Genomic DNA, 11,472 nt, shown 5'->3' on the forward strand with positions numbered 1-11,472 from the left:
CTTTTAGATGCATGAATAATTACAAATATAGAAAAAGTGAATAATGAGGACATTACTCATTACGACTTTACTCAATGAGGACGTTAGGAAGGCTTACTAAAAGAGGCTGTGACAGATTAATCTTATGACTTCCTAAAGAAAAAAAAAAAATCAGATTTATGTTGATTTAGTAAAGTGCCCACAGGGAATTAACGAAGACAAAGAAAACGAGCGAAAAAAATTTTCAAGTTTGTGTGTGTGCGTGTAGTAAGTAAAATAAGCTTAAAGGAAGGTGACAGCACCTATGCTGGATTGCAACCAATTTATATTTACTACTTCCATTAACAACGATAGCTTTTTTCAATGGTAACTCTTCCGTCACAACAGGTGGAACCAGACTACCACACAAAAAAAGACCAAGACACAGCACAGAATGCAAAGTCATACACTTCAGTACAAATAAACATTTTACTACAAAATATCATCTATAAACAGTGACAGAAGGATCCAAACGTATTTAAAAGCAGTGACCACGAGGCACCAAATGTAGCAGTAGCTAAGGAAAAGTTAAGATTTAAGAAAGCAAAACTAAGACCGCAGAGCTGACAGCCACGGTAGGCGTTACGTCATTCAGTCACGTAAGACTAAGAAGGAACTAAATGGCTTATCTGACCATTATACTTCTGGCTATATCAGCTGTGAAAGTGCACAGATGCTGCCACCCTCAGGAGCAGCTATCCAAAAATGCAGTCTTTCAGCTGGAGCTGCAGATGTGCAGTTACAGACTCAAGACACCTCCGTTTTACTCACAGAATTGCCACAGATTGCTCCGGCAGTCTTGAACACAGCACCTCCGTGCTTTAGTTTTCCAGTTGTAAAGGGCAGAGATAGTATCAGTCAAGTCTACGGAAGCGTTGGTAGATTTTACCATTCAGTAGCAGTTTAAGAATACTGCTATGCAAGTGTTACACTCCACTGCTGGGCTGAATGCAAATTAACAGCTAGCACTCTAACTGCCACATGCTACACCTACTTTCTCTTGTTAACATATGCATACAAATTCCTACAAAGTTATTGGGAACAACATACGCTTACTGAAGGGAGAACAGACTTGAGTCTTTTTCCAACCTAAGCAACTCCATTCAATAACACTTAGTATACAGTCTATTGCCATTAGTACAAGATTATTCTTAGATTTTCATTATATCAATGCACTGTGATATTTTTACTGCCATATAAAAGAAATTGTTGCTATAAGGAGCAAAACTTATTAAAAAAGGAAAAGTAACTATATTTTTAACATCGATCCCTTACTATAACACTACTATCAGAATAATCTAATGGAGACAAGAAGCATTTAACAAAATTGATTACATTAACTTTGAAATTATACCTTTAAAACTAATTATAAAGCATACACAGAGCCAATTTCTAAGAGAATCCATGAAAACAAGGAATGGCTGATCAATTTTTTTGAGTGCTCTTGTAAGTGTTAATGTAAGCTATGCCTGTTGGGTAAACAAGTCAAATAATGGCAAACAAAGCATCTAAGATATTTAAGGTCCACAATACTTGAGGAAAATCTGACAGAATCTACTAGCCCAGATATTGTTCTCACACTCAAAGAGGTCATAAAATAGAGTGGAAAAAAAGTGTTTTAAATCCTGTTAGTGTTACTAGTCATTGCTTCATTTTTTTTTTTAAACCATTCCAATCTATGATGCAAAAACAGTCCAAGGAGCAGGCTTGTTTATTCCCTCACATTTCTTCCTCTTTCCCCACAATATGTGGGCCATGCATTAAGCACTACGGGAGCATTAAGGGAGTCTCCTCTGCTTTTTCTAGCCCCCAAAAAAGGCTCACCAATGACTAGAATTCAAGATACTGTCTAAATGTATTCATCTAAAGATATCTGTGCGTTTCTCTCACTGTTTGCAAATCTCAAGTCCTATGAGGTGAACCATTTTCCCCAACAATAATTTTAAAAGTGCCAAGGCAGCTCCTTCTCCTTTCCCTTGAAGTATAAAAGCTAGACTCCTTTCCTTTCAATCTGAAATCTAAAGGGATATTAAAGGACGAGAAGGATGAGGAGCAGAAAAATAGATGAAGGGATCTTTGAACTACAAATGTCAGAGCTCTGGTTAGTGCAACACTTTACTAACTTTGCAAAGTTGACAGCTGGGAAACCTGACAATTCAAAGCAGTGGCAATGCTAACCGGATAGCAACCTCTTCTCCTCCTGAGAAGAGGAGCTTAGTTCAGATCTATAAAACGTAGCATAGTTTTGGTGACTGAAAATTTAAGTGGAGCTTGGGGTACCCACTCTCAGGATTTTGGAGCTGGAGTCCTTTCTGATCAGCACCATGAATGCAGCTTGCAACACGTGCTGTAATCAAATCCAGCACCCTCCAAGAAGACTCCTAATTTTTGACAAATTATCTCAGATGCTGTGCATATATGAACTGTGACAGAGAGAACGTCAAATTCTAGAAGGCTTACTCTTCTGCATTAAAAACAGAAAAATCTTGATGCACATTTTATGAAGAAATTCCTCTGACCTGGAAGTACATGGCCCTTAACTTCCTAGTTCAAACAAAACTCAGAAAAAAACCTTAGATTTGTCCATAGGATATGGTATCAAGGACAGCTATGTAAGATCAAGACCTGAATCTCCCTTATTACGTGAGGCAACAACAACCAGAAAATAACACTTTCAGAGAGAACAGCTTATTTGATTTTGCTCAAGTACTTAAGAGGTACCCTTTAAAATATATAAAAACAAGTTCAGATCCTATCAGGATATTAGATTTCCAGCAAGAAGAAATAGCCCATTCCTTTATAAGCTCACAGACAATTAGGCAGGAACACAATGGAAATCCTTTCTAAAAGATAATGGGAAAAAAGAGCAGCCAGACATACCAAAACAGAGCTACTTGATAACCCATAGCCAAAACAAATTATTGTCAAAATATCAGAAATGGATACTTCGGCTGGAAGATTACCAAGAATCTAGTACAGCAGCTAAGAAGGAAGATTGAATAGCGCATTCTTTGACATTAAAAAAATACTTACATTACAAAAGACCTGAAAACTCTGAAGTACACCTCCATGTTAAAGAAATAAGTTGGGACTAGTATGATAAGCCTAACAAAGCCACAGTTAAGCTCAGAGGGGAGCCTGCTGTGGGAAATGAGGGTGCATTCTCTATACTAGCTCAGTGTGTGTCACACGCTGGGGAAGATCTCCAGCTGCATAAGGAATTAATAAGTCAGTGTTCAGAGTTCTGATTTTCCCCCAAAAGACAAACTGCAGAAAGACCTGCAACTCCAAGGCTCCCCAGCAACACTGATGACTGAGGAAAGGAAATATATCTGAAATAGTAGCTATAAAGTGTAGTCTTGATCATAAGACTATGGCAATACAGTCTGAACAACAAGCTGATTTCACAGAAATACAGAAACACTGGAGGTTGAAGGGACCTCTGGAGATCGTCTAGTCTAAATCCCCTGCTCAAAGCAGGGTCCATTAGAGCAGGTTGCCCAGGATCCTGTCCAGACAGCTTTACAGTATCTCCAAGGATGGAGACTCAGCAACCTCTTTGGACAACCCGTTCTACTGTTTGACAGTCTTCAGATTAAAAAAAAACAAACAAACAAAAAAACCAAAAACCTTTTTCTCATTTTTAAGTGGGATTTCCTATATTTCAATTTGTGCCCATTGCCTCTTGTCCTTTCACTGCATACTATTGAGAAGAATCTATCTCTGTCTTTTTAAACCCCTCCCATCAGGTATATATACACATTGATAAGAACGTCCCTGAGCCACCTCTTCTCCAGTCTAAACAGTCCCAGCTCTCTTAGCCTCTCATGTCAGGTGCTTCAATCATCTTTGTGGCCCTTTGCTCCAATATGTCCGCATCTTTCCTTTACTGGGGAGCCCAGCACCGGACACAGCACTCCACGTGCAGTCTCACCAGTGCTAAGCAGTGAGAAAGGATCACCTCCCTCGACATGTTGGCAACGCTCATCTTAATGCAACCCAGGTTGCTGTTGGCTTTTTTTTTTTTTTTTTTTTTTTAAAACCACCACAAGGGCACATTGCTGGCTCATTTTTCCACTTCTCATCCACCAGGACTCCAAGGTCTTTTTCTTCAAATCCTGTGCTGCTGGATGGGGTTATTCCTCCTCAGGTACAGGACTTTGCATTTCCTTTTGTTGAACTTCATGAAGTTCCTCTCCGCACATTTCTCCAGCCTGTTGAGATCTCTCTGAATGGCAGCACAACCATCTGGTCTGTCAACCACTCCTCTCAGTTTGGTATCATTTGCACACTTCCTGAGGGTACTCTGTCTCATCATCCAGGTCATTAATGAAGATGTTAAACAGTAATGGCGTCAGCATTGACCTTCTTGCACTAACCTTAAACCACAGATAATTTAATTACTCTGCGTCTTAGTGAAAAAACAAGATGTTCCTAATAATAGTCCTGATAAAGAGCAACTATATCAGTAATTGGAATTTGAGAGAAAGTCTTCCCACCTCTAGTGGTACAGGTCACTTGCACTGCCGAGAGACTCTCCAAACGGGAAGTCACTGAGATTAAAAAGCCTTGCTCTTAACTGTGTGCTGGTGAGGGAAGGCTCTTGGTGTTAGGTCTTTCCCTTCTGTGAAGGAACGCTCATCATCAGGCTGTACCAGAAACGAGCAGCAGTGTAAAACTAAAGAACAACATTCTCTGGAAATTACTATTAGGCAGAAGGAGAACTGTGATGACTTTATCCTGTGCTTCACAGAGCTCCTAAATTGGGAGGGAGAGACCAAATTCAGCAGCACTGAAGCAGCCATTACAGAAGCCTGCCAAAAACGTTGGTACTGTGTCCATCATGCCAAGACAGCAAGCTTAAAGAAGTGTTTAGAATTCAGTCGTACTAGGATTTCTTAGGTAGGCTTTTGACCCAGCTAGTTGAAGCTAAAATTGAGCCTGCTTACACTGTAAAAACATAAGCTGGCTTATATCTTGTGGAATTTGAGCGCTGGTATCCTTGGACACATGGATTCAGTGCTGCTTGGAGCACCCCAACGAGAAAGTTCTATCTTTCACAGTGCTGGTATTTACAAGCTCAAATAGTGAACGATCTGCAGTATCCAGCACCAGGAAGGAATGCTGTCTCACCATACCAATAAAGGCACTCAAGGCCCATAAAACAGCTGGTGTGCATTTTAATACGGAAATGGAAAGAGATTTGCATTGCCAACATTGATGCCTCAGGCAGACTAGAAAGATAAGCAAATCAAAAGCCACAGCTAGCCTTATGTTTATAGAAATGAAAACAGTTTACCCGAGTCAGACCAAAATAATACCAGAGAAAGGAATACTTTTGATCAGTTAGGGATTAAAGGTATACTTTAACCTCTAATCTGTCTTCAGTAGAAGCACAGTGTAAGATTACTCATGTCCACAAATCAGAAGTCTCCACCCCAATCATTTTATACTCACAACCACCTGAAGGGCAAACAAACATGAACAAAATCAAGCTACGGACAAAGCCTGAGGAAAGATCCAGCATCCAGTTCCCTTGTTTCTGGGGAAACTGCTTACATTACTTAATTTTTGTGGAGTAGGTAAGTTATCCTTGGAAGAGCATGGGTCAATCAGGATTCTGACAGGAAAGAAAACAATACAATTTAGATGGCATATCCAGGAGGTACACCAAGAGCTGCTACCTCTTTCCAAGAAACTTAAAACATTCATTAAGTCAATCTGGATCTGACCTATGCTTTACTTAAAATGTTTGTGAATAAGAGCCAATTGCTGAAGCCAGTTGCTGTGTTCATATTAGAAGCTGTTTCCTCCTCTTTAGCGTCTCAGAGTGATAAACGTAGCTTCCTTTTCAAATCTGTAGTCATGTCACTATGAAGATTTTTTTGGTAAAGGGGAAAGGGTAAATAAAGAAATTATCTGAAAATATTATGGAATAAACACTTAAAAATGCTAACTAATTGAATTATCTCAACTAATTACAGTCTTCCACCAACACACTCTTTATCAAAACAATAAGCACTTCATTTAGATGAAAGCAGAAGGCAGCCTCTGATGATCACGTATGGTATTTTAAAGGAAATTTATTTTCTAACAACAGTGCTGCTTTGCTACTAATCTTTCATTCCCTAGCTTTGCTTAACGCTTCTGACCCTGACAACTGAAACTAAAAGTACCTGAAGGACAGGAGACCCAACCATCCTTATCACTAAATAACATTGGTATTCGTACATCACGACCATTACTTGTTCTCCTCTTGCTCAAAATCTTTTTAGAATTGCTTCAGCGCAGGATCCGTGTTTGCAAATAAACTAACCTGGTATCGATCGCATTTACAAAAGAAAAAGAGCAAGAAGCCATAAGACATGCATAAACATAGATGATGAGAGTATCTGTGGACAATTTGGGTAATGGTATATTGTGTACATATTTTATGTGTGCACTCTGAAAAGCTTGTCCAAAGCATAGAAAAAGATAGGAAAATATACTTTAAAGAGGAAAAGTGCTACATAATATTAGAAAAAAGGATGGCATCAAATTTTAGGGGGCTAGAGTTACAGTGGCAAAAGGTACCCTTGGATTTTGGCTATGCCCATACCATTCATTTTTCTCTCCCAGAACTTGCACCAGTTCTCAGGTTTTCATTGCATATTCTCTCTGCTCTCCCGAAACTTCTATTTTTCACATCCTTTCCCTCTTCTTCCTAGTTTGAGGCTGTGCAAGTTCTCACATTTTCCATGCACGTTTGCTAAGAGATTTGTGTTCTCAGTGTCGCCCCCCCCATACACACTTATCCGTTTCTTCCTTTTTTGTGTTTTTTCTTCTGATGCTTTTTCTGTACTTTTTGATATCTGTTTTTAATATTTCTAATATTTCAAAGACTATATTTTACAGTGAGACTTAAGAAAAACTCATCTTTTCTTCTTGGGAAGTTTCTTCCCTTCTGCTATTCCATAGCATCATCTTTTGGAAGAGGGAATGAATAAATTGCATAAATTATGTTATGCATTTTTCAGGCTGCCAATCTTTTCATTCCAACTGTTAATGTTTTTTCAAACTTTTATGTATATATTTTGGAGAGCCTATGTTTTTCTACCTCTTTTCCTTGTTTTTCTTCCAGTTTTCTTAAATTCTTTAGGATATGTCGGTTATTTTTTCAAGTGTTGCATACATGAATTGTCTGTTTAGCTGCATCCCTATTTTATTCTATATTATTTTAGGTATATTGGTTAACATTTCTTTCGTGTGGGAGATAGCACAGCATGTCATCTGACATCATTTGCTAGAGTACTAGAACCCCAACGTGGCTCACCTGAAACAGTTGTGTTCCCTCTGGCCTAATGAAAATATAGCAATTTTGTGCAAAGTAAACCAATGAAAAGAGAAAGACAGTGCACAGAATTCTGAGCATGTCAGAACACGCTACCGGATTAGCTCCTACCAATGCCACAAAGACCCATCCGGTGGAATCAATAGCGCTTATGCAGGAACTGGGCACATTTCTGCTCATTGGAAGTGGAGCTCTGGCTTGGTCAGTTGCAGACATCACAGCATTAAGAACTTTCACGAGGTCCAGGGGCTTTTTGGACAGGCTTAAGCAGCAACTGATGAGGTGTTCTGGAAATCTAATTTCTACATTTAAGCTGTTCCTACAAAAAAAAAACAATTTGACTCAAACCACATCCATCATAAAGTAACTAAATTGCCAGACTCAATTAGAACAGGAGTGTGCAAAACCATGCAATTGCTCTCATACAATACAGTATGTAACTTCGTACTTTAACAGAAAAGGCACAGAGGCTCCTATACCTGTATACTGCAGAGGTTCCCAATTCAAGTAACAACAGAAAGAACAAGAAAAAAAACCAAAAACCTTCAATAAACTTATTTTCACTTAGCTACTGCTTTATGTAACTCCATTTTCTTTAGTTCAGTGACTCTCAAATATTTATTTCAGACACCTTAAAATTTTCCAATGGAAGGACTTGACTATCTATAGCAAATATACACCGACTGAGAGTAGGCTTGCTTTTTAAATTACTTTTGTGAATTCCTCAGAAGCTACCCACAAAATTCAGATCGAAAACCATCAATTTAGTGCCTCTGACCTTGTGAGGACCTCTGTTCACCTCAAAGCTTTATGCCACAAGATCTATATGGGTCTTCAAAAACTTATTTAAAAAAAAAACAGCAAGTTTTTTTTACAGTAAGTGAAAAACAACCTTACACATTTAACACAGTAGGTTTTTCTTAATTTTTTTTAAACCAAAACCAGAAGTTTACTGGATTGTATTATGATTTTTCATGGACCACACAGCAAAAACATCTGTCCAACATTTCAACCAAAGCCTCTAATAGAAAACCTCTCTTTATACTAAGGAAAAGCATTCAGCAAAAATCCCACCTGAACAAATAACCGAAATCCAGAGAACTGCTGACTGGATAAAAAGCCTATATTCATTTGCCAAGTGATGAATTATAATAATAATAATGTAAAATTAAGTCCTTAAAACTACTAAATAGTCAGAATTATTGTAGACTGAGGCTATTTTCAATCTACATGCCGTAGAGGTGGATATGTTTTTATTTCATTTACTGGACACAAAACTCATGCTATGTCAGCATACAGAATGCTAAATAAATCACGTGGGTTAGTTAAATACATGTTAAAATGTCAGGAAAAAAAAAAAAAGGACATTCCTATGACACAGTCTGCCTGCACGGTTAGCTGGAAAAAAAGGAAAACAGTTTACTGAAAATGAAACGAAATACGAGTCTTAAGTGCTTTTATGAAGGTAAACAGTCAGACTGTAAAAAGCACACGAAAAATAGAAGTAAATCAAAGAACCATGGGTAAAAAAACACAAATGCATGGCTTTTTAGAAGAGAGAATTCAGAGAAAAGAGAATGAGGAAAAAATGGTAATTATCCATGTAAGAACATCCACAGTCAAGCATACAAGGATGAATAGAAAGATTATCGTATAAAGAAGAATAGTTGAAATTAATTATGTAGTTTTGACAGTCAAGGGTGACTTCTAGCAGTTAGCTTTAGAACCTTAGAGGGAGAGCACTTTTTAGTTTATTTTTTAAATCAACAATTCAAAAACTTCTATGGGTAAAACCAGAGATTACTTCTAAAAAAACATTTTAAAATTTATATTACAAAGCATTATATTTACATTATAAAACTAGAGACATGTAAATTTTGGAAGTGTAGAAGAAAACTAATTCAGTCAAAACAGTATTTATCGACATTACTTCTGGTGTTAGGCTGCACTCTTTGATCAATTTGAAGGATTCATGTTCCTTCTTGAATAATTCTTCAATATTTGTAAGTCATCATGAAAAATGAAACTACAGAAGCTTGACTTGATCTATCAAGAATTACTGGTCAAAGCACCACATTGCAGATGACTCAACTAACTTGATCAAGATCTTTTGCCTCTTTTCTCTCTTTATCATCTTTCAGGGAAGGACTCTTGGCTTAATTAGCTAATTTTCCCTTCATATGGTCTTTTTCAACAGGAAAAATTTCAGACTTTTTTGTCTCAGGTTCCAGTTTTACAGCTTTGGAACATTAAAGTAAATCCAGACATTTTAGATAGCTACTGTAGCCCAGTTCTGCCACAGTGTAATTATTTATAAATCTTAAGTCAGGGTGGAAAGTGTTTACTCTAATTGTATAACAACTTCCACGTTACACTGTAGTGAAATGATAGTCCATATAAACAAAAGACAGAAAGGTTATAAAACACTGCTTACCAGTAACCAGTGTTCTTCAATACATAGAGTTTCCATGTTTATACTTCTGCCTTGCCCTGTGAGGCTCAAGCAATTTTCCTTTGCAGTCTCCAGAGCAGATACCTTTGCCCCTTTCTTCTACTTTGTATACAGTGTAAGGAGAAAAACTCTACCGCTCCTTTTCAATTCCTCAGTGCAGATTTATACTTTAAACACTCCTCCTTGCCCTCCCCCCAAAAGAGCTAGGTACAAGTGTAAACGTAGACTACCCACTCCAGAGAACACCTAACCTCTTCAAGTCAGATACCAAATACTGTAGCCCAGCAAATACAACCCTGCAATGACGAGTAAAATGTCACAGGCTTTGTATTGACCTGACAGATTAAGGTCTGAGCACTTCTCCTGGTCCAGGCTAATTTTACAAACATAACAGCTGCCTAGCAGTTGCCCACTTTTACTTGACTTGTTTGAGCTTAGCAGTATAGATATCACATATGCAAAGACGTGACAAACTCACGTGGTCACTGCATAACAAATAGCCTCTATATTAACTGGGGCTGTAGGAGAATTTTGACGAACTGTTAATGGATGAAGATAGCCAAACTTCAGCTGGGAATCAATGAAAAGACCAAGTAAGCGGACTGTTACAAGATAAAACTAAATCCAAAGACCTCCAAGATGGAGGAAGAAACCCTCTACCATCAACATTATAAAACTTCAAAACAACGTAGGTTGGAAGAAACCTTGGAAAATCACCTAGGCCAAATCTCTAAAGCAAGGCCACCTCAGAGCAGGCTGCTCATGGCCTTGTAAAGTTCCTAATACCTCCAGAGACAGAGGTCCCAGAGCCTCAACGGGCAACTTTTTCCAATGTTCCACTATTCTAACAGTGAAAACATTTTCCCTAGCGCCTAATCAAAATTTCACCTCCTGTCTTATCACCACAGACCTCCAGAGCCTGGTTCTTTTCCCTGCACCATCCTAGTAGGTACAGCAGAAAGACAACTAAGATTTCTTGCCCACCTCCCAGCCTTCTCTTTAAGGCTGAAGAAACCCAGTTCTCTCAGCCTCCCCCTGAGCACCACGTGCTCCAGCTCCCTGCCCCTCTTGGCAGCCCTCCACTGGACTCACTCCAGAATGTCAAGGTCTCTTTTGTAGCGGGGAGCCCAAAACAGGACACAGTACCTTGAGATGCACATTTACAAGTGCTAAAGAGAGGGAACAAACACCTCCCTTACCTGCTAACATGACCCAATAAAGGGTTGGCCTTGACTGCTGCTGCTGGCTCACATTCAACCTGTTGTTCAGCCAGGATCCCCAGGTCCTTTTCTAGAAAGGTGCTTTCCACTAGTTGGTGCCCTATCCGTACTACTGCACAGGTTACTCTATCTCAGGTGCAGGACTGTTAGTCTTCCCTTGCTGAACTTCATGAGGCTGACAGGAAGAGCTTGCAACACTTGCGCAGAAAAGCCATGCAGCGATGCCATGAGTTTAGGAGATCTCACCAGATGATACAGCTCAGAAAAGCTAAAGGGGAAAAGGCTTGACTGAGGACCTCCTTGGCAATCCCACAATAAATTTACATCAGGTCTAATCAAATTTAAGCAAACTAGCCAGACCAACTGCCTCTGGAATCAGAGAAGGCCTTCATGACACATCCAAGCAAGCAGCTCTCACATATACTTTATCCAAGGTTTGAGCAAACTAAGTA

The sequence above is a fragment of the Struthio camelus genome, chromosome 2, assembly GCF_040807025.1.
Source record: "Struthio camelus isolate bStrCam1 chromosome 2, bStrCam1.hap1, whole genome shotgun sequence".
NCBI lineage: Eukaryota > Metazoa > Chordata > Aves > Struthioniformes > Struthionidae > Struthio > Struthio camelus.